Genomic DNA, 26,106 nt, shown 5'->3' on the forward strand with positions numbered 1-26,106 from the left:
GCCTCAAAAGGATGCAAAAGAAAAACAAAAAAAAACTAAAGACCTAAGTGGCCTGGTCTTCATCAAAGGCAGCATCTCCATCCTCGAGATCTTCCCCGCCTTCAAACTTACTTAAACTATCTAAGTCTTCCTCGGGAAAGGCTAGCTTTCGAGCCCTAGCTTCCTCTGTTGTGGCGTTCTCGAGTGTAGCCTGTACATCGAAGCCCTAAGCATGGACTTCCTCGACGTCTTCCCTTTGAGCTTGCCACTTTGCATGATCTACCATTCTTTTGGCCTGTGCCTAGATGTCCCCAACATTGATCTTATACTGGGTCGCAGTAGCATTGACTTTAGTGTTGGCCGCGGCCACCTCGGATTTGGCTGCCTCAAGTTCATTAGCCAAGTTAGCTAACTGGTACTGAAACTCCTCAATTTTCTTTGCTTGTACCGAGGTTCTCTCTCTTGCAACTGGGAGTTGGGACTCGGCCGACTCCAACTCTGCTTGGACGACCTCCTTTTTCGAGGCTAAGATATCCATATTCTTCTTGAACTCTTCAGCCTCGACACGAATTGCATCTATTTGTTTCTGAAGATCCCCGGCCTGTTCGATCCTCTGTCGGACCTGCAGAATCGGATTGTTAGTCGTTATATCAAATTTGTCTTCACTATCGTGAAGCACTCGGAATACCTGTTTGGCCATCTCAGTATACTCATCCCGAGCTCTCACTAAATCTGCCTGAAGCTTCTCACTGAGAAGCTTGTAAGTGTCATTTTTCTCAGTGAGGTCCCGAACCTCAGCCTCGCACTATGACCCTCGAAGTTACCCGATTCAGAGCATGTTGGGCCTCGTTGAACAGGCAAGCGGATCCCACCGTATTCACCACAGCTTGGTCTTCCTCGTCACCAAGCACCTTTGATAGCTAGCAATCCCCGGGGGAGGGGGAGGGGGGAGAGAAGACCCGGGCATCCTCCGGTACAGAAAATACTATATTCTGCCTACGGTCGGGGTTAATACTTGGGGCCAGGAATCGGTCCAGTAGGTTTGGTATCGACGAAGACCCAGTAGTGCCCGGGGATGATGTTCTCTTCGGCATCGGTAAGTCACGAAGCCCGGTGACATCTCCCAAAGCATCAAACTCAACCCCATCCAAGAAGCCATCGATATCGATCGTTCCCTAGGGACCCTCGTAGGGTGACCTTCAAACATATTAGTCTTACGGATCGTGGCATCCAAAATCTGAGGGAACTCGCCCCCGGTCTCTTTCTCAACCATCTCAGCCTGGGACGGAGTGGCCTCAACTCTTTTTAGCTCGGGAACTTCGGCTGAAGCTCCCTCGTTAACCTCCTCCTATACAGAGGGCTTTTGTATCAAAGCACCAGCCCGCACACGGGCTACCGAATTTGATTCATATTCTTCTTCATCTTTGGACTCGTCCCTTAGCCGACAAACTGAGTCCAAAGATAGAGCGATGGTGCTCACCTTCAGTTTATGGGATTGCCTTTTCTTTGGCTTTTGCTTTTCCGAGTTTGGGGAACTCGAAGCCCCATTTCTATTCTTCTCTTTGGCCTGCTTCAGAGCAGGTGGTTGGGACAATATTTCTTCTTTTGATGGGGGCCTAATCTCTACATCTTTTCCGAGGCCAGCAAAAAAAAGAGTAAGCTCGAGAAGTAGCACGAATGATAACCGTTCTAAGAAAGAAGCTTACCATGATTATGGGCCTCCCATCGACCCTTTGACAATTCCATCCAAGCACGTTCGGAGTATGGTCTCTATGATACTAGGCTCTCGACCCATTGCTTGAGATCGGGGATTACCTTCGGTGCCTAGGTCACAACTACAACAACAAAAAATACAGATGAGGAAAGAAGATAAGAGGTAAAAGAGCAAAATTAGAGAGACAAAGTACTACTCACGATTCATGTTCCATTTCTCCGAAAATGACATGTCTTCAACAGGGATCAAGTCCGAAGTCTTTATTCGGAGAAATCGACCCATCTAACCTCGATCGCGAGACTCATCTATGCTCGAGAAGGGGGCCTTAACAGCTTGGCGAGCAAGCTTAATCAGCCCTCCTCAATATAGTCGGGGACTGTAAAGGCGCATAAGTGGGTCAAGGGTGATAGGACATCCCTCAATTTTGCTCACGAAGAATTAGAAGAGAATCACTATTCTCTAGAAGGAAGGATGGATCTGACCGAGGGTCACGTCATAGCTCTTGTAGAGGGCGATAATGATAGGGTCTAAGGGACCCAACGTGAAAGGATAAGTGTAAACACTTATGAAAGCCTCCACATGGGTAGTGATCGACTCTTCGGGCGAAGGTACCAAAACATGTTTATCGACCTAGTGGCACTCATCTTTAACTTTGTCAAGGATATCATCGGTTATAGTGCATATATATACCTCAAGACTGGTTCACATCAACCAGGTATTGAGGAGGTTTTTTCAATCCTAAAATCGGCGACAGTAAGGCACTCTCCCGGAACAAAATCCTCAAAGGGAGGTTCCGTCGTAGCTCCATCGCCGACGGTCGTGACGAAGAGGTAGTCTCCATTTGTGGTACGGTTTTAAAAGTTCTTGCCATTGGGAAGTAGAAGAGAAGGGAATTAGGATGATGTGCAATTTGCTTTAGATTCAAGAGATTTGGGAGCGAGAGTTGCAAAGCAAAGAGATTTCTAAAGAGAAGCAACAAAGAGGGAAATTCTGAGAGTAAAGTTTAGGTGGAAGAAGGTGGCGGTACATATAAATTGCTGGTGGTGGTTCACATCCAATGGTGGCTTCCAGCAACTGACAGGCATTTAATGCCTCGATAACCCAACCAATGGGACATTTCAGTACCCACTTGTCGCTGATGTCATAATCAAGCTCGTTGCTTATGTCATGGTCTATCAAGATGGGATTGGAAAAATTCATATTGTTTCTTGTCATCTTCTCTCCAAGAAACGAGGGAACTATCTGTATATGATCAAATTCAGGCTTGCCCTTTTTGTATGACTGATCGAGATTGGAGCGCGATAAGCCAAGGTTCAACCTCGTATTATATCGAACCATGATGCAAAGTTAGATTGCCGAGCTCGTAGCCCTGAGACCAATTAAGACTGAGATCGAGTCCGAACAAGATAGAGATCGAGGGAGGCTTACCGAGTTGAATAACGGAAAGATGAAACATCCGCATCGGGCGAGGATCATGGTATGAATCCCAGCATGTATCAAGAAGAGGCCAATTGATTAGCCAATCATGGGATTTCTTTCCTCATATAGAATTGTACTTAGAGTAGGACTCTCCTACTATATAAAGGGGAGTCTGATAATTTATAAAGATCATCATATTCACGCAATATAAAGCAATATATTATTATTTTCTAACTTTCATTGTCTTGTTATTCCGTTCATAAGCAAGTTAAGACATATTTGGTTCAAGGGTGACTGAACTTGAGGGCCAAGACTGTTCAATAATTCGTGTGGTTTGCATTATTTCTTTCATCGTTAATATCAATACTAGTTTATTCTTTTTAATTTGTACCATGTTACATCACGTGTGCTTAAAACCGCGTACAAATTCAACTGTTTCCCAATTTTTAGGGTAAACAAAATTACAACGGATTACGAGATTACAGTAGCATAGTAAAGAAGTGCCTCATATAGTTTCCTCCAACAGAGAGTTAACATGGACGAGATTAGTGCTGGTTTTTGCCGTGGTTAGTCGACCAGTTGATCTCGTCGACGCCGGCTACTGCTAAAGGAGAGAGAGACCTTTTTTTCTGGCGAAATTTTATAACCCACTTTAATGGTGGCTTGGTTAATAAATTATGTAGTATTGTTCAAATCAACCATATCCATGGAAGGTGAATCGTGGTCAAAGAGTTTTGGGATTTCATGGATTCCTGTAGTGTTCAGACGGATTTGGTTTTTAGTGGTGGTGGGTAATTTTCGGTAGGTTGCAGGTGGATATAGTAGGAGGGAGAGAGAGATAGATTGTTTTCTAGAGGTGAGTTGGCCAGTTGCTCTCGCGGCGTCGACAATTGCTAAAGGAAAGAGGGACTATTTTTTCCGGTAAAATTTTATTACCTAATGTAATGGTGGAGGGCAAGGGAGACGAAAGATTCTGATGGTAGGGAAAAGGAGAGAGAAAAAAGAGAAAGAAAAATTAATAAAAAAATAGAATGAAAACGAAATATTAAGAAAGAAAGGTAAGGAGTGGGTTATTTAATTACGTGACATTTTTTATTGAGGGGATCCCTTGCCACAGTGAATAACTGTTAGGGTTGGGGATATTACTTTCTTAACGGTAGGGACGTATTTGGACCGATAGTAGAATTAGGGATAAACTTGGACAATTTACTAAAGTAGAGGGATGAATTTGACATTTTTCCTATTTCGAAATTAGTAATTTATTTGGATTGAGGTATAATTATTGTTGTTATACGGTGCACCTAGTATCACACACTCAAATTTTATTTATGTATATTAAACATATTAGTTTTTATTTTATTTTATAATATGCACATATTATAAAGTGTGCATTCAGGGCCTTTAGTACTAGATTTGGTTTAATTTCAGATGCTCATTTAACTTTTAGTTTATTGATTCAAAATAATAAATATAACTTTTCATGTAAAAAAAAAACTCAAATATGTCCCACAAACGAAAAAAAATGCTAAATTCGGTCTCAGAAAACACATTTAGGCTGCCATGTATACAAAATTGCAATGTGTAGCTATATCCACGCCACAAATTTTTACAAATTGAAGAAAATCTCTGTTAATTTTTATGAAAACCAACTATTGGTTGCTTTAGTGGGCGTTTGGACATAAAAATTGTAAAATTCCAAAAAAAAAAAAAAACTTTTTTAAGCGAAAATGATGTTTGAAAATTTGGAGTTTTATTTGGGCATGAATATAATTTTGGGTTGTTTTTGAATTTTTGTGAGTGATCTGAGTGAAAATTTTGAAAAACAGTTTTTTGGTATTTTTCAAATTTTCTAAAAATTTCAAAATTCATCTTCAAGTAAAAATTACAAATTTTATGGCCAAATACTAATTTCGAAAAAAAGTGAAACATTTTCCAAAAAGAAAAGTAAAAAACATTTCATGGCCAAACAGGCTCTTAGTTTGACTATTTGATTTTTGACTTTACGAAAACCAACGTATATATATTTGCTCAACTGAATATCCTTGTTTTTGTGTTTTTCGAGAACAACTAAAAGACTTTCTAAACGTAACGTGCTAAATATTCGTCCACTTACTGCGACAGGTCCAATGAAGACATTAATGCAATTTGATCTCTTTTGTTCCCAAAAAATTTAAGATAACCAATTGCTAAACTAATCAGAAAGGAAGTTCACTATGTACTGCATATCTTCATTTTATGTTATAGACTTGGAGCTTAGTATGACTTTAAGTAGTTGATCATTTTAAAAGTGTACACATAATAAGTAATATCTGCATAGGCGGTGTAAGTGTTTGATTTTAAATTATTGGGGATATATCTAGAACTGAATCATATTAAAAAAAAGAAGATATGTTAGTGTAATTTACTGTCTACTTATTCTTGCTTTCGGCGGGTGAGAATGTGTCAAAATAAGGAGATCGTGGGGGCTATAGTTAAAAAAAAAACACTTTCGATTAAATGTCGAACCAAGTATAAATCGAATATAAGTTTGGCATTGTACCGTAGCAGATAAAATAAAATTTGGCATCATCGGTCACAATGGACGATAATGATACAAGTTCAGAAGGGAAATTATAAGTTGATGTATATTTTGGCCTAATGCGTGTCACTGATTATGCAATACCCAATTTCACCAGAAATTTTCATTCTTAGCATTTATTACTGGCAAAATTATCTTGCTTCAAACTTGGTGCCGTCATGATAGTTCATGGAGAGAACTTGGATCGTGACATATATATGGACATGTCTGATGTTAAAGAATTAAGATGCTTTTATTAAACGTGATGTTTTATGTTAAATCCTAAACCCTAAACCCAGCAATATACAAATACGATTTGTTTCCTTAATTTTTAACGAGTTACGATGTGCTATATGAAATTACTATTATCTTAGTTACAATCTGATGATAGATATGCAACGCTTGTATCGAAGTACGTTCCATCAGATTAAAGGGGATTTTTCTTTTCAATTCATATATATGTCATAGGCTAGATTTTATTTTTATGCACGTTGTATCGAATTAAATTACATGCATGATTAACACATGGGAATGACACCCTTACTTCAACTTTAGTTAGTAAACCTTAGAATTTATGAGTAGTTATCAAATTAAGTAGAAATCCATTACTCCAAATAGACGATAGAGATAACCGATATTATAAACAAGTTGATCAGATTGAAGAATATACGACCCTATGAGAGTATATTATATTAGGAATATAATATAATATTGCAAGGTGCTTTCTACATGGTATATGCATATTGCAAGACCGTAAGATGCATTAGATTTGAGTTTAACTTATATACAAAAATCTAAATAAAAAAATCTACTATTAGGTCACTTAAAAAATAATTGGATGTAGTTGTCCAAAGGGGTGTATATGGACCAGGTTGGTTCGGGTTTTTCAAGTGAAAATTACACGGGGCGTCCTATTTGGACGCCTCGTTTTAACCTGTAGCCGCTTTGTCTTTCTGTTTGCACCCGTACCCGTTTTTTTTGTTAAAAGTCATTTGAAAAGACTATTTTGCCCTTCTTTATTAAAAGACTACTTTCTCTCCAAGTATACGCTAGTCCTCTACTGTCTCTGTCTCTCACTCTCGTTATTCGCGTTTTTTTGATTTGTTCTTCTCTGAAATCAAACGGTTTTCGTTGTTGTTTTGATTTTTCAACTGCTAGTCGTCGTTGTTCCCACATTACGATTTAATCACAGGTACATTGCATTAACTTTCTGGGTTTTATTTTACGATTTAATTTCTGGTTTTGGTTTTGGTTTTGATAGTCATGTATTTATGATAAAATATTTTCTTAGGGTTTAGTTTGATAAGTGCATTAGTTTTACTTTTACGATTGTGTTTTTAGTTTTTTTGAACGAGTGTTTATGTTGTTGATGAAAATTCTATATTTATGTTTTTTTAACGAGTATTTAAAAATTTTGAGAGTTAAATATATGATACTATTTAAGAGCTGAAGTATTATTTGTTTTATAATAGTTCAATGATACCTTAGATAAACAGAATTTGTGTTTTGTTTTTTGTCAAAACTACAACATGTTTTTTTGCTGAATATTTTGTGTTTGTAACTGGTGAAGTTCAGCTTTAGGAGCTGAAGTTTTTGTGTAACTGGTGAAGTCCAGCTTAAGCAGCTGAAGTTTTGTGTTTGTTACTGGTGAATTTCAGCTCTAGAGCTGAAGTTTTTGTTTTATAACTGTCGAACTTCAGCCTTCTTAGGTATTGAAGTTTTAACTGATCTTTTTGATAATGTCCTGATGTTATTTTTTGCAATTTTTACTTTTTTTGAACAGATGGCTCCCAAAGCACCTAAAGATCCTAATGCAGCTAAAGTAGGCAAAGCACCTAGACAACCTATAATACCCCCAGTCCTTATGTCCCTGCTCCTCCACCTACAAGACCAGGGCAAAGATATTTTGAGTTTGGAGATTGGTTTAACTGTAAGAGTTACTGGAAGGGGAACTATGATTTGAAGAAATTAATTGCAACTTTCTTGACTCGTACACAACGGGATAAACTTACTAATGGTACATTTCAATACATTATGGCTATGGAGAATTTCTAATGCAGCATGAAGTTGGTTCATTGTCTGTGTCTTTCTTGAATATTCACCAATGATCGAGACTCCATTAGTTTCAAGATTTTTGGTCATGAAGTTTCCTTTACCCTTGAAGACTTTCACATTATGTGTGGTTTGCGGATCACAACACATAATATTGAAAAACCAATTAATCGAGAGAGCAATATTCTGAAGCGGTATTTTGGTAAGTCCAAGGGTGTGAATTTGAAGGATATTCGAAGTTTTATGACTCGCAATGAAATTCCAAAGAATGCTGTGAATCATGTACATGTATGCGAGAGTGATGATGATGCTGTTAAGCTTATGAAAATTCTTGTTGTAGAGTCTATTTTGTTTGGGAAAAATACCGAGTCATGTGTGATGGAGGAGTATTCATCTATTGTTGAAGATGATAAGGTTTGTGCTGAATATCCTTGGGGTAATGTGGCTTATGAGAAGCTAATTTATTCACTGAAACATGCATTGGACAAGCAAAACAAATTACATACAATTGAGTATAAACTTGGTGGATTTCCATATCCGTTATGTGCTTGGTTCTATGAGCGCTTCCCAGATGTTCGGGAGAGGTATATAAGAGAGGATGAGTACCTTGATACCCCTCAGGTTCCCAGGATGTTACGTTATGTATGTGTGGGAGAGCCTAAATTTGTTGAACTTTATTATATGTTCAGTACTCATGAAGTAAGTTACCTTTTTTTGTCTTTGTGTTAATATGTTGATGTATTAGTTTTTTTCTCCTCATAATATACATTTTTGTATTAAACAGAGATATCGCGACTTTAGGATATTGGATATAATTCCTACAGAAGAGGAATTGAATTCAATGCCTTTAATTCGTTCAAAGGTAGTTAATGCAGTTCCTTCAACTGGTGAATCACCACATACTCTGAGTCGATCAAAAGAAGCGAATCGAACTACTTTTATTGGCGAATCATCTCGTACCCAGAGTCATTCTACCCGTTCTACATCTGACTTTGATGACAATGAATTACTTGAGACAATATGTTCTGTAAGTTTTGATCTGAAGTTTTTTGGTTTTGTTTTTGTAAAAGTACAACATGTTTTTGAGCTGAAGTTTTCTTCTATATCTGAATTTTTGTTGTTTATCTATTCTAGAGGTTAACGACGGAGGTTCAAAGGCATGCATAAAAAGAAAGAAGCATGATCGTGAATGAAGTTTTCGATAAGTTTAAAAAGGATGAGCAATCTGCTATTGTTGATGCGGTTTTTGTAAAAGTGAAGGTAAGCTAATTTATAGAGAAGTCTTTTTATTTCTGCTGATGTTATTCAGATTAATCATTGTTAGTAATTTTTTTTCTAGGAATATTTCGATGAGAAGTTTGAACAATTATTTAAGATTGTCAACAAATCAAATGAAATGGATGATGACAATTTTGATTTGAGTAACCATCGAGAATATGATAGGGTGATTGACTGTTACGAACCTCCATCGGATATTAATGCATCAATTAAAGTCGCAGATGTAAATGCTACACACGAGGAAGCGTCTTTTGAAGGCGATCAACATGTTCAAAAACAAGTTGAAGAGGAACGTTCCAGTACTGATATACTGAGCAAAGATGTAAATGATGAAGAACAGTTAACAACTGAGAATGTTGGAAGCAAGCAATGTGCAGATAATCAAGTTGAAGAACATGTTGCTCATGATCCATCGCGTAACGTCGCAGATGATAATGCTACACGTAAGGAAGGGCTGGTGAATGCGATGAACATGTTCAACAACAAGGTGCAGATGATCAAGTTGTTGGTACTGAAAAACATGCATCGAGTTGTTCTTTGGAAAACGATATTGGACAGGGCAATTTGTTTGATGGAGCACTAGCTATTTGCAAGGAAATTTAGGTGGTGATACACATGAAATTGTTACTACAGGTATAAAGTGTGAAGTTTATAATAGTTCATAAAAATATATAACAAAAAAACACAAAACATGAAACAAAACTTCAGCTGAAGATTTGTTTTTGTAGCTGTCGAACTTCAGCTCTAGAGCTGAAGTTTTTGTTTTTGTAACTGTCGAACTTCAGCCTTCTTAGAGATTGAAGTTTTAACTGATCTTTTTGATAATGTCCTGTAGTGAAATATGCACTACAGGTATAAATTTTTACTATGTTATATATATATAGAAAAATTAGTTGATTTATTCCCCCTCTTTATGAATATGTAGTGGAAGTTGAAACTAGTTGTGCTTCAATTGACACAACTCAAAAAGTCTCTGATGATGATGAATTAAATGAAGGTAGAGTTGAGAAAAACCTTCCAGATAATACTCCAATGCTCCTCGACATTGGTGCACAATTGAATGAAGTTGGAAATGTTGATATCGAGAAAGGCATGCAGCCTGGGGAAACCACAGCGGAAGACAAACGTCAAGGTATTCTATAGATCATGAATTTATTACATTTGATCGAAGTATATTTTTTACAGTTTGAAACTTTACATATTTTATTTTCTTTGTTGTGTTTTTGAATGATTTTTCAGAAAGACTCGAGGCAGCTCAAAAAAAATTTGGTGAGCTTATGCAGCTATATCAAAAAGGAGAAATACATTTATTCACACTTGTTGGCTCACAGACAGGTGTGAAGTGTGTTGGTATTATTTTACAAAATTTATTCATTATTATTTTTTATTTTATTTTTTTCGCATGAAGATACAGGCATATCTGAAGGTAAAGGAAATGGATCTGTTGGAATGCAAACACCATCTGTGTCTCAACACTTAGACCAGGTAGTTATTTTCTGCAATTCGATTACAAGTTATTTTTTTGCCTAATGTGTGTTTTGTATCAGTTTTATTTATGTTTATATTTTCCTTGCTTTTGCAGATATCATCTGATGCATCGCAACTTCTTCCAAATCCTAAGAGAAGGAAGATTTCTAGTTCTCCTATGTGTGACACCAGTGATATCCCCAACTTCAATTTATGTTCATTTTCACTTGGTAGTACACAAGGGACTGATTCAGAAGGTAATTCTACTGATGTTGTTGTACGTGAAGAGAGACAAAAACGTCGTGAACAGTAGGGAGTTGGTCAAGTATCTGCCACTATGGCTGTGGTTTCTCCCCCTGCTGGTGAACAACAGCAGTTAGTTGTGATGGAACAGCAGGAAAAGCAAGCAAAAGGAAAACTAGAAAAAAAGGGAAAAGGATTCGTATGGAGAGTATTTGGTTGAGATCTCCTTACGTAGTTCATAAACGAAAGGAAAGGGGGCAAGATTGGAAAGTAGGAAAGAATATACGAAGGTGTCCCTTCCATTATGTTAATCAAGACATTGGATTGATGCAAAGATTTACAGAGTGGTTGGAGATGGATGCCAATGAATATGATTCCAATCCATTCAGATTAGCTGGAATTGATATTCGAAAATTATTCTTTACCGAGCTTATGGATCCTAACTCTGATCTTGCTGATGAAGTAAGTTATTAAGTTTGTTTTTTGAATTGGTTTTCAACTGTATTTCCCAAAACTTTAGCTAATTTTTTATAGTAAAGTTTTTGTACTGTAATTTGGAAAACTTCAGCTTTATTCATACTAAAATGCTGAAGTTTTTAGCTTATTTGCTAACACTTCAGCCTAATCGTGCTGAAGTTTTTGACATGCATTCTCTAGTTTTTTTCAAAACTTTAAATCAAACATGCTGATGTTTTTTAGATTATTTTCTAACACTTCAAACTGAATATGCTTAAGTTTTTGTCATGCTGTTTGTAGTTTTTTCACATGTTATCATTTGTTGTTGTTCATTTGCAGCATATGGATGTGGGCATATATTACTTGCGCAAAAAATATTGCTATCACCTTCCAGCTTATCCAAAATCAAGATTTGCAGTAACTGATTTAATTTTTGATCATTATATGATAAGATGGCTGGTATTCATCCTTCAGAAGAACAGATGGATAAAATTAGAAAAATGAAGCAAAAGAGAATGGAGGATCAAAAAAAGAGCAAATCAAAAAGAAAGAGGATATCCAAACAACATGCTCAAGAAGAAGAAGAAGAAGAAGAAGAAGAAGAAGCGGTTATTCGGCCACTTACGGACTTTAGTTGGTTTGAGGAAGAATCAACGAATGAAAAGGTGGCCAACTACGTAAAAGGCCTCGACCTTTCCTGTGGTATCTCATGGGCATCTGCCAGAAAAGTATTCTTTCCATTTCGACTTAAGCCAATGACGGGCCAGAGATCCACGCACTACTTTTTTAGAATTCTGGACTTTAAAGATAAAATTATATATGTGTATGATTCCATGGGCAGTGTAACATATGAGCATGCAGTTGAACATGTCAGAAATTATGCCCGGTTGATCCCACACTGTCTCAAATGCTTGGAATTTGGGGCACACAATAAATTATGGGGATAGTCCTATGAAAAATTTCAAATTAAGTGGATGAGCTCACCGCATCAGACTAACAAGTACGTGTTTTGCATATGTTTTACCATGCATCTTATGTTTATTATTTTTTGCCCTTGTGTTAACTATTTTTTATGTTCTTTTTGTAGTGTTTATTGTGGTGTATTTTCTCTTAAGTTAATTGATATGCGGTTGAATAAAGAAGATGTCTTCAATTTCGATCAAAGTCAGTCATTGACCTTCAGGAGAGAATTGACTGTCAATCTTTGGGCTCATGGAAAGTGAAAAAAAGATAGCGGCTATGAAACTCCAGAAGAACAACAAGGACATGGTTATGGAGATTTTGAAGAGACTGTGTGTGAATTTTTTGATTAGAGAATTGGTTGCACATAATTTGTATTTTGTGAATATACATTAAGTATTTTTTTTATTTCACTTTTGTTTATACAAATATGTTTCTGTCTTTTATTATGAATTTTAAGTACATTTTTGTTGAAAAAACTTAAGCATGAAGTAAATGACTTCTGCTTTTTAAGCTGAAGTTTTGGTTAAAAGTCATAACAAAAGTGTCGACTGAAGGACAAAAACTTCTGCTTATCAAATGTTGATGTTTTTAGAAATACACTAAAAACCCTCAGCACGTTGAGCTGAAGTTTTTTTGAAAAAGCTGTACGAAAAACTATTAAATCCAACAAAAAAACTTCAGCTTATCAAGAGCTGAAGTTTTTAGAAATACACTAAATAACTTCAGTAGAATGTGCTGGAGTGTTTTGAAAATGTTGTACGACAAAAACTATTAAATCCAATACAAAAACTTCAGCTTTATCAAGGGCTGAAGTTTTTAGAAATACACTAAAAATCTTCAGCACATTGGGCTATATTTTTTGCATTTTCTAGCTACTTTTTATCATTTATCACCTATATCACCTACTTTTTGTGGCCTTATTTTTTACTATTTTTTTATTGCATTTACCAACTACTACTATTTACCTCTTACTTGTTTTGCCAACTACTTATCTTGTTATATTCAATTTCTCTGAACAAAAAACAGTTAACAATATCTTCAGTATTTATAGATATTAAATTGATTAGGTGCACTCTTTGGCTATATTAATGATCTCTTCACTTGAAAATTTTCATTATCATCCATAGACTTCTATCATATTTCTTTAAATTTATATTCAAACAAAAACAAGAAAATGTTGGCAGAGACATGCTTATTGGGTTTAGCAGGGAGTTCATGGGAAGCAAAGATAATGAAGGAAAAGTCTAAATACTTCATATGTGAAGGAGAGTGGCCAGATTAAACACTCGAGCTTCTGGACAATTTTCTCTTTTTACTAGTTGATAAATCTAACTTTTAGTAAAATTGTCCTGGGTATCGAGTATTTGATGTGGCCACTCTCCGTCACATATGAAGTTTTTTGGACTTCTCCTTCATTATCTTTGCTTGCCACGAATTTCCAGCTGCACACCAGTAAGCATGTCTTTGCCAATATTTTCTTGTTTTTTTTCTTATGAAAGAAGACGGGAGTTGCTAAAAAAATCATAGTACTAAACTTTGTCAACCTGTGTGTGACAGAAAATGCTTTGGTGGAATTAAATTTGGTGAAATGGAGAGTGACTGTCTTATAGCTCATGGTGCTGTAGCTAATTTGCATGAACGACTTTTCACACTTAGTGAGTCCTCACAGATGCACATATGTGGAAAATGCAATAATATGGCAAATGTAATTCAGAGGTCCGTACAAGTTGGTAAAGAAAGATGCTCGTATTGCTGCTTTTGTGAATCAGTTGAAGACATAGTGAAGGTTCATGGAATTTTGTTAAGAAACCCAATAAGAGCAACTAGGACATGTCTATGGTGAATATGAAGACACTCTATCAATTTTTTGAATAGAGAATAACTTGTAAACAAAAAACTAATTTTTTTCAAGGATGTAAGCGAAAACAAAATTGGATTGTGCGAATATACATTATTTTGTGTGATTTATGTGATGTGTTTTAAATTTTTGTTCTATTAGCATTAATTAGTTTTTTAGTATACTTGGATTGATTCAAATATGCTAAACTTCAGTATTGAAGTAAATAACTTCTGCTTTTTAAGCTGAAATTTTGGTTATAAGTCATAACAAAAGTGTCAAATGTAGGACAAAAACTTAAGCTTTTTCTGCGTAAGTTATTTGAAAAAGTTTTACAACAAAAAATATCGAGTCCAGGATAAAAACTTTAGCTTATCAAGTGCTGAAGGTTTTAGAAATGAACTAAATAACTTCAACACATGGAGCTGAAGTTATTTGAAAAAGCTTTACGACAAAAACTATCGAGTCCAGGAGAAAAACTTCAGCTCATCAAGTGCTGAAGTTGTCAGAAATGAACTAACTAACTTCAACACATTGATCTGAAGGTTTTGAAAAAGCATTTACAACAAAACTATTGAATGCACGATGAAAAACTTCAGCTTATTATGTGCTGAAGTTTTATAAATTAACTAAATTACTTCAGCACATTGGGCTGAAGTTTTTGAAAAAGCTTATGACAAAAACTTCAGCATGTTTTGGTACTTTTTTAAGTTGATACTTTTCTTTTTTGCATTTACTATCTACTTTTTGTCTTTTGTCACATACTTCATCTTTCATTTAAATTTGTTTCACCATATAGTAAATGATCCGAAAAGTTATTTTTCAGACTGAAGTTATTTTTTTACTATAGAAAAACTGTGTGCTTATTAGGGCTGAAGTTATATTTCTTTTTCATTTACCACATACTTGTTTTACCACCTACTTATCTTGTTTCATTCAATTTCTCTGAATGTAAAACAGTAAAAATACCTGAAAAGTTACTTTTACATTTATAGATATTAAATTGATTAGGTGAACTCTTTGTCTATATTAACAATCTCTTCACTTGAAAATTTCATACTCATTCATAGACTTCCATCATATTTCTTTAAATTTATATTCATCCTTAGTCTTTCAGCTTTTGTTAAAGAAAGAATGTCTGGTGGAAGCGGAAGTAGGAAGCCTAATTTTGATGAAATCATGCAGAAGTGGGAAACTTTGAAGTGTGAGTGGTACAATAACAAACCGATGACTAATCTTATGCTTTTGTGGGATCAAATAAAGGCTGATTGGGAGAGAATCAGGCCATAGTTATTTGCCAATGAATCATTCTAGAACAGGCTTAACCTGGAACATAGTTGTGGAGGTTAATCAACCTCGTTCAACAAGGTTGTTCAGCAGTTTGATAGTTTTCAGTTTCCCAGCTGGAATGACTATTCCAAGCTACAAAACAACCTGAAGACTCTTCTTTCTCTTATGGACAGAGTAATCGACGAACAAAGTCAGCTGCGTGATGAATTCGACAAGTTGAAGATTGATCTCCTTGGATTCAGTGGTCCTTTGCCCGACTACCCTATAGTTATCTCTGATACTGATGATGATGAGACATTTAGAGAAATTGAGGAGTATTGTGATAATGATGATGGTGGTGGTGATGATTGTTAGTGTTTGTAATCCTTTTTTTATATTTTAATGCTGTGTTTTTTTGTTTACTTCATCCCAGAGAGCTGAAGTTTTTAAGTTCATTTTGTATAACTTCAGCCCTGAGAGCTGATGGTTTTGTTTGTACTTTGTGTGTTGTTTTCATCTCTTTTTGTATCAATATAATTCTCATCCTCTTTCTTCTTAGCTTTCTATTGCATTATCCTTGTTATTTGTTGGTATTTGCTTTATACTTCTTAGTTGATTTTTATGTTTAGTTTTTGTAATTCTTTTTTATAGTTTTTATGCTATGCTTTTTTGTTTACTTCAGCATATTCATTATTGAGTATGCTGAAGTTATTAAGTTCCTTTTCTATAATTTCAGCTTATCGATGCTGAAGATATTGTTTGTACATGCCTTTCTTTTGTGTGTTGTATGCATATGTGTGTGGGTGTGGGTGTGTGAGTATGTGTATGTGTGTGTGTGTGTGTGTTTGTGTTAAGGATATGTATTTCCCATACTGTAACCTGAAGTTTTTTCTCGCAGAAGTCATTGCGTACTTTTTTAAAATGCAACCAAACCTGTAAGCCTGTGCAACAAAAATGAGTGATTTGTACTTTAGCAGTATGTAAAATAGTCCAAGAGTTTCTTTTTTTATATTCCTATGAAAAAAATCACATTTCAAATATGTCATACAATAATGAAAGTCTAAATTCAGACCAAGGATTATTGAAGGTTGGAGTATTTTTCAGTGTGTTTCTTTGAATATGGATAAGGTGCTGGAGAAGACAAGCAAGTTGTTATGTTATGCCCATCTTGTTTACATCGACTGCATTTGGTAGATTTGGTATATGCCTCTTCTTTTGTCTTCTTCCTTGTAAAATCTCTACATCAGGAGGTTTTGTGATCTCAGATTGTACATTTTGTGGTATATCCCATGATTTTTAATCTCATACGGTATTCACATGTCCTTCATATGTTTTCAACCATGTTTCCTTTGAATACCAATTTGAGCAGTAATCAGATTTCTGCAGATATCTCTTATTAATAGCAGCAATTGCATGTGGACAGGGTAATTCATCAAGTTGGAATTCCAGGCAGTCACAAGTTCTCTTCTTTAAGTCCACAATGAATTCGATTCCTTCACTATTTATTTTGAACAACATTGAATCAAGGTTGAACACCTAACAAGGAATAAAAAATTAAGACAAACTATATTAGTGTATTGTTGCTTCAAAAAGAAAAAGTATAAAAAATTTTAAATGTAAGCAGTAAATCACTGCAACAGATATAAAAAGCTGAAGTTAATAAATATACTCACAAACATTTTACAAGCCAAGTCCATCTTCTTAGTCATCTCTTCTTCTGCCCATATTGATACTCTATGAAAAGTTTCATTTGCCTTTTTTCTCCGTTCGTAAAACCACTCTCCTAACTTTTCTTGGATGAAATCTAACATTCTTAAAATAGGCATTTCTCTCCCTTTTAGTAAAACGAAATTCATTGATTCTACCATGTTTGTTGTTAGCATATCATAACGTCGCCGTGGGAACCACGATCGAGCCCATCTCTCTGAAGGCTCTTCCATTATGTAATTGTATGTTTTCTTGTCAATACTTTTGAGTTGGGATATTAACTGATTAAAATCTTCACGTTTGTATGACCTTGCAGCACTTTGAAAAAGATTTATTACCGTATCTTTTGCATGTCTTTGCTTTAAATTTTTCTCAAAGTGATAGAGGCAGATACCATGGTGAGCTTCAGGAAAAACTTTTCTAATCCCATTTGCAATCGATTGGTTTCTATCTGACAAGAAAACCAATTCATGACGTAGTTGAATTGCTTTTCTCATTTCCCCGAAGAATCAAATGTATGCCCCATTGTTTTCTAATTCTGCTACACCAAAACATAGAGGAAAGATTTGATTGTTTGCACCCTTTGATACAGCAACAAATAGAACACCACGATATTATGACTTTAAAAATGTTGCATCTGCTACAATAACGGGTCTACAGAAGGAACAACCAGTTACTGATGCCGCAGGAGCAAAGAACATGTAAGAAAATCTGTACAGTGAAACATAAAAAAAACAAATCATTAGGTGTGAAGTTTTTCAAATAGGAACATTTGAAACTTCAGGCTGATGGTTACCTATTCTACGCATCTCTTTTTATGCTTGTGTACGTTCCTGGGTTTTTTCACACCATCATGTGTAGGTATGAAGGAAGAATCTGGTAGTTCTCTTCAGGTGACCCCCTTATGCAAGCAACAACTTTTTGAATAGCATGCCATGCCTTGTGATAACCAATGTTAATTCCAAATTTCTTTTTCATTTCATTTTCTACAAAGGCTGGTGTAACCTCTATCTTTTTGTCTCGAACATGTTCTATAATTTGTTCACTTATAAAATTTGATGTAGCATGCTTCTGATCTGATTTTCTTGCATCAACCAAACATTCATGGATGTTATGATATTTTATCACCCTGAATAGTGTGGAATTTTTTATTCTGGTAGCACGTACATTCCAACCACATTTGTCCACGATGCATTTTAGCTCGTATCTCTTTGAACATGATCTAACAGCAGTGAATTCAACTTTCTGGTTTATCTCCAAGTTGCAGAAAAATTTAGTCATGTTTTGTTTGTTCTCAAAAATTGATCCAACTCTTAGTTCCTCAGGCAACGCATCGTGCCCAAGTATTTTACATAGTGGAGATTCTTTCAGCTTTCCCCTCACCCTTTTTCTTGATTTCTGAGAAGCACAAGAACTTTCAGCAATTTCTTCAATTCTATCTGATGTTATCGGTATATTCTCCATGTTTACTTCATCTTCATTATTGCTTATCATTGCAGAAGGTAACAAAAAGGTTTGTTGGATTGTGTGTTGGTTGTCAATTTGCATTATTAGTTGTCCTTTTTCTTCTTGGTCATCGACAAACTGGTTTGAATTTATTGGAGGAGGGGGTAATTGTTGCAACATTATATATTCTGAAGCAGCTGTAATGTTAGAAGGTTGTAGCTTGTTGTCTACTTCCATTATTGGTTGTCCTACTTCATGTTCAAAAGGTTCTGAATCTATCGCATATGCAAGAGATTATTTGAATGCTGCAGATTCTGAAGGTTGTATTTTTTCGATGATGAAATGGCAATTCTTGTAGGGTGAATCAATTGTAAGCAAATGTATATAGGTACTGAGTTCTTCATCTGAAGTTACAAGCATTCCTTTGCTTGTATTTAGTTTGATATCAAACCATACTTTTAATGTATATCTGGTTGAATCAATATTTGCAACTTCACTAATTGTCACGACCCCAAACTGGACCGGTCATGATGGCGCCTCTCGTGAAGACAAGGCCAGCCGACACAACACTCACCTTAACCTTTTAAGCATTAAGAGTCATTTTTATGTCTTTAAATTAAACAATGTTTCATAATAAAATCCTGGAATAACAGTGCGGAATAAAATACCAGCCCGACATCGGGGTGTCACTAGTCATGAGCAACTATCAAGGTCTGAATACAACAAAAGTCTAAAAATGTACTAAATACAGTAACAACAATGAGGGGAAGGAAGCGGTGTTGCGAACGTCATGAAGCCACCTTGCTAACTCTGATGACTCCGCGGCTAAGCTATCAACACCCGCTACCGGGTTCCGATATACCTGAATCTGCACACGAGGTGCAGGGAGTAATGTGAGTACTCCAACCCAGTAAGTAATAAGAGTAAATAAAGGCTGAGCAGTAGGAAATAATGAATCCACATTCACGTTAGGCTCAATAAACACAACAGGCCTTCAAATCATAATACGAGTCAATCTTCCCTTTTAAAATCCAGTTTTTAGTAAAAATCATTTTGAAATACTTTCCAGTAGTTTCGGTAGGGGTTCAATACTATTTAAGATAATAATAGAGATTAAAGCCATAATCGGCCCCTCGGGCAAAACATAGTTTGTAAAACAGCCCATCGGGCAAAACAGTAATCATACACACTTTATAACTTAAAAATCTCAGTGGAAATAACCAATGCCAAATCAGTGATTAATTTCTGAACATCTCATAAACCCTAGTTTAAATAAAAGTTGTTTTAAAACATTTGTTCAACTTTCCGACAAAGGATCAATATAAAGATGAGTGAAAACAGTCGATAAATCAACATATTCGACAGAAATTCACTTTAAAGAGGAGTGAAATCAATAAGTCCATAAACAGGCCTCTCAGGCAAAAACATCACTCATATGCATGTATATATCTATCGCAGCTCGGGCTAGCCTCTCTATCACTCGTGACTCAACTCTTACCAATCAGTACTCGCACTCAGCATTCACGCTCAATTGGTACCAAATAGTAACCGCTGCGGTGTGCATCCCGATCCGTATATCTCTCACAATAACTGAAATCAAAGTAACCGCTGCGGCGTGCAGCCCGATCCATGCATCGCTGTGGCGCACAACCCGATCCATATAAATAGTCGACTGCGCTCACTGGGGATGTGCAGACTCCGGAGGGTCTCCTACAGCCCAAGCGCTATATTGCTGCGGCGCGCAGCCCGATCCATATAAGTATCGTTGCGGCGTGCAGCCCGATCCATATACATATATATATATATACATTGTTGCGGCGTGCAGCCCGATCCATAGATATATAATCCTCACAACTAGGCCCTCGGCCTCTCTCAGTCATTAACCTCACCATCAGACTCTCAGTCTATCTCAGTCATCAATCTCACAATCAGACCCTCGGTCTATCTCAGTAAAATAGGGAACTCAACCCAAAACAATTTCCACATTTTAAGAATATAGTGATAAAGCCAGATTTGAGCAGTAAACAGGTAAAACATGACTGAGAATATGCTTTCAAACAAATAGAGTGAGGAAAGATAGTAAAAATGCCCCTAAGGGTCTCAACAAATCGGCACAAGGCCCCAAACATGGCATACAACCCAAAAATATAATAATGTCAAACAATTAACTATCAAATACACATTAAAATATTCGTTTGGGATGAACTAGGTCACAATCCCCAGCGGTGCTCTACCCCACGCTCGTCATCCAGCATGCAAGTCACCTCAATGTAACACAACGATGTATAATTCAGGGTTTCAAACCCTCCGGACAGTATTTACAATCATTACTTACCTCGATCTGGTCCAAAATCTAGCCCGTGATGCCTCGCCCCCACGAATCGACCTCCGGATACTCCAAATCTAGCCACAATCAGTACATAATCATTAAAATATGCTAAGGGAGCGAAGCCCACTCGAAAATATCCAATTTAACATCAAAATCCCGAAATTGCTCAAACCCGGCCCCCGGGCCAACGCTTCGGAATTCGACGAAACTCACAAAATACGACAACCCATTCAACCACGAGTCCAACCATACCAAAATTACTAAATTCCGATAACAATTCGGCCTCCAAATCTTCAAATCTTATTTTCAAATCCCTAGGTCCAAATGTCACGACCCCAACCCTGGTCATGATGGCGCCCAACACACTGCTAGGCAAGCCCGACCATTCAACAACATTATCCCAAATTCTTATTCAGATTATAGATAAATATCACAGAGAATTTACTAAGTCATTTCATTCAAGTGTATAATTAATAATAAAATCTGCGGAAATTCAATTAAAATACCACACCATAGCCCAATAGAATCCGGTGTCACGAATATGAGCCTCTAATACAGAATATCCACCTATTACAAGTCTGTCTAGGAAAAATATGGAATAAAAGATAGAGATAGAGGGGAGAGGGGAGAGATCAAGGCTGCGAACGCCATGCAGCTACCTCAATACTCCCGGATACTGCCTGCTCAGCTAAACAATTCCTCACATAGCCTGTGGTGTACCTGGATCTGCACGCAAGGTGCAGGAAGTAATGTGAGTACTCCGACCCAGTGAGTGATAAACATAAATAAAGGCTGAGAATAAGAAATCATGGAAAAATATAAAGTAAACTATAACTGGCAGTTTAGAACAACAAATAGTGAAGCAACAAGTCAATTAAGTCAGAGTACCAAATACTGAGACAGGTATAACAGATAAAAACAAATGCATGAGTGCAATGCAATGCATATGATGGTACACTCTAGTACCCACTGCGGCGTGCAGCCCGAGCCATCCATTTATTTATCGTCGACGGCGCTCACTGGGGGTGTGTACAGACTCCGGAGGGGCTCCTACAGCCCAAGCGCAATATCAAGTCATCTCGTGGCATCAAATCTAGGCCCTCGGCCTCATATCAATCTCAGTATAATCACCCAGGCTCTCGGCCTCAATATCAATGTAATCAACCAGGCTCTCGGCCTCAATATCAATGTAATCAACCAGGCTCTCGGCCTCAATATCAATATAACAACCAGGCTCTCAGCCTCAATATCAATATAACACTGTTGCGGCGCGCTGCCCGATCCATGCTCAGTCCAGAAATCATCATAAGCCCCTTGGGCATTTGTAAAACAGTAGTTCTCAGTCCGAAGTATCATTTAGAAATATCATTTAAGTTTTCAAATCTTAGAAAGATGGCTGAGTTTGCAAAACAGTATTTAAAACTTTGAACTGAGGTCAAATGATATGCAAAATATGTGAAAACAGTGATATCAATCCCTGAAGAATTCAAATAATTGACAAGAAGCCCAAATGTAACAATTAAATCCAAGTAAGGATGATTCTCAATTTAGTTCAAGTAGAAAACACGGTAAAAACATCTCTCGGGACGGACCAAGTCACAATCCCCAACGGTGCTCTACCCCACGCCTATTATCCGGCGTGTAAGTCACCTCAATATAGCGTTACGATGTGAAATTCCGGGGTTTCAAACCCTCAGGACATCATTTACATCAATTACTCACCTCAAGACGGTCAAAGTCTAGCTCGCTATGCCCTTGCCTCTCAAATTACCCTCCTCGTGCGATGAATCTGCCCAAAATCACAACGAATATGTCGCATTATGCTAAAGAGACAACACCCAATCGAAAGCAATCGAAAAATAGCAAAATTCACGAATTTGACAAAACCCGAGCCCCGGGCTCACATCTCGAAAAATAAGAAAATTAACATCACCAGATTCCTTGTCTCGCCACGAGTCTATACATACAAAGAACTCCCAAATCCGAGTTCAAATGACCCATCAAATCCTAATTGTTTGGTTCAAAATTCAAGCCCTAGTTCTTGATTTGTAGGCTTATATTTCATGAATCTCTAGGTGGAATTCACAATAAAAACGAGTTCTAAGTCCAAGAAACTTACCTCAATTCGTTCCCCCTTGAATCCCTCTTTAATATCCACCAAGAAGCTCTCAAAATGATCAACCATGGAGGAAAAATGACCCAAAATCGCGGATGATTTATTTTGTAAACTCAAATTTTTCGGAAGTACTGTTCATCCGCGTTGTTACTATTCACGCGCGTGGTCACTATTCACTCGCGCGGTTACTGTTCACGCTGCTAAAAAAAATACAGCAGCTGCCAAAGAAATTGTAGCACTTTTCTTTTTACTAAAATGGCTCTAACTCCATTATACGAACTCGGAATTCGATGATTCTTATTCCTATGAGTCACAAATAATGATACGAACATAGTCCTTCAATCGAAACTCAGTTCGGAGCTCGTTTGCTCAGTGTGATATCCATTTCACTCGTTAAACAATTAACTCATATTTCGTGTCAAAAACTCAATCGCGACTTGATGAAATTAGACCAAACTTTCCAGATCACTCGTATAATTCATTATTTAAATTCTGGAAATCTCAAAATAAAATTTTGATCTCTAGAACTAAAAATGGACCTTTGGATCATTACATGCATATGCTCAAACGGCAAAAATCTTTCAAAAACTCTTCCAAAACTTATCCGAGCCTCATGGGACCCCGACCAAACATGCCAACATAATTCATAACATTATTCAAACCTCTTCCAATCATCAAAACACCTCAAACAACATCAAATTACCCAAAACTCATCGAATTCAAGCCTAATTTTCTAAAAACTTCCGAAATACACTTTCGATCAAAAACCCGACCAAACCACGTCCGAATGACCTGAAATTTTGCACACATATCCCAAATCACCTAACAAAGCTACATTCCGACTCTCGGATCAAAATCTCACCTATCAATCGGAATTCGCCAAAATACTAACTACGCCAATTCAAGCCTAATTCTACACCGGACCTCCAAAATTACTTCCGATCACACTCCTAAGTCACAAATCATCCCCCAAAGCTAATCGAATCATCGAGATTCAAATCCGAGCCCTCTAACACATAAGTCAACGTCCAGTTGACTTTTCCAAAACAAACCTTCCTTAAAGAGACTAAGTGTCTCATTTCCTACTAAAACCAATCCAAATCAACTCGTTCACACCCAACACTGATAATGAAGCATAAAGAAATAGGAAATGGGGAAAATGGGGCGGTAAATCACGAGACGACGGGTCGGGTCGTCACATCCTCCCCAACTTAAATAAACGCTCGTCCTCGAGCGTACCCAGAGTTGTCCTAGAAGCCAACCAATAGCTGAACGACTTTACCAAGAATATACCCGTGGGTGATCCCACACTACCCTATCTCGCATAGGTCCGATAACACAACATAGCTGAAATTTCACAATCCATCTAGTCCATAAACCATAGAACCACACTGCACCTTCCGAAATCATACACAAGATTAGAACTTCACATCCATACTCAGAATAAGCCCGAACCAGCTGTAATAACCCATACCTGCAACATCAGGTGCAATTATCTGATATACCACATAACTCAAACACTCGGAACGATAATTTCTATTCACAGTAGCTGCACATAATAATCGAATATCGATAGGAAACCTCTTAACAACTAAAGCCTCATTCCAACACTTTCACATACTGCCAATGATAAAGGAAACACGCAATAAATCATAACCATTTCCTATGTCAACCATTCATGAAGTCATTTCTCTCCTGGTAATTACCATAACAAATTTTGAACCGAACCTCAATATTTACCCATCACACATACTGAAATCGAATCCGTTCGCATTCATTAATGATTTCAACGATCTCTTCTGACCAAACACACTACTTAGGTGACATGACACATCAATATATGCCTACGCCACAACTTGCATAATACGTGCACCAATAAGAAACGATCCGAACATACTCAATTCATGAAAATGACTCAACTGAGAGAGTTGTACCTCAAACTCACCAGTACTGCCACAACACAAGGCTGAGACCTTGTCTCACATCATAGAAATAGGACACACAAATTTGACCTGCAATGTCATGTTTCCACACATCTTTGCTGCAACGCGCATTCCTATCCAAATACTACTCCACAGGAAACACCTCAAGTCACTATGCTTGAAATCGACAACCATGCTCAATTGATGTCTGGAGCCAAAGTAAATCATTACACCCATGGTGAAACAAATAACACACACCATGCAAACCTGATAGAACATAATCGGTACGTTATTCACCGAGCAACACCCAATTACTCATCCCGCTCGACTTCCACTACTACAACTCCTATCGGAGCCAGACGATCCGGTGCCCGACACCAAATTAATAGCGAAATCAACAACCTCGCCCAGCAATATGCCTAGCCATATGAAACTCATCTGAAAAGTCCCCCAACACCGGAACTGAATTAATGATAGCAACCTTTTCACTGACATCCATCACGAATGCCCAATTAAGAAAGCAATCCGTCACAACCGTTCGCTGGTCCTTTGAAATATAAACCACTCTGCTAGAACATAATCCAATGCACTTCATAACTCAACCCATGGCATTTTCGGTATTGCCCGTAGCGCAATAGTTCAGAATTACTCAACACTAAGACAACCAGTCTGAATTCCGACATCACATCCAAAATCTAACATACCAGCAAACAAATATCCACTCGAGCCTCCAAATCCCGATTGCCGCTAAACGCTGTCGAATACACACGATCCACCACCACAACCTAGCCTGTACATGAGAACTCCCAGTCTCCAACTCCATATGGCACACAAATCATCATACCTAATTCCAGTTTCCACCGTGCGAATACATGCACACCTTTGATACTCAATCATTCCACGACAGATACTCAAAATTTCCCTGTGCTACCAAGCAAACCCGAATACCACCAGTGGACCCACCAAGAACATGCCGCAATACTACCGAAATATCATCAGTTTAATCACATTACCTTTTTCTGAGACATATACTCTCATCAAATCACTTCCAATTAGCAATACCATTTCCTTAATCATCTGAAGATCATTCACCCTAATCATCTGAAGCTCATTTCTCTAATCACCTAAAACTGCTCGTACCGCCTAAGAATGTTATGAATTTCCATTCAGAATTGAATTGTAACCTTACACACACAAATCTCAACCCTTCACAACATATCGCATATACCATACCATCCTAAGGTAACATGAGGACTTCACCTCCTTTCCGAACCATGAACGGTTACGTACTCAACTAGTCAAGAACTTCTATTAATCCCATTTAGAAGAAAAATCATTACACATCCCATGCT

Source organism: Nicotiana tabacum, chromosome 3 (assembly GCF_000715075.1).
Source record: "Nicotiana tabacum cultivar K326 chromosome 3, ASM71507v2, whole genome shotgun sequence".
Taxonomy (NCBI): domain Eukaryota; kingdom Viridiplantae; phylum Streptophyta; class Magnoliopsida; order Solanales; family Solanaceae; genus Nicotiana; species Nicotiana tabacum.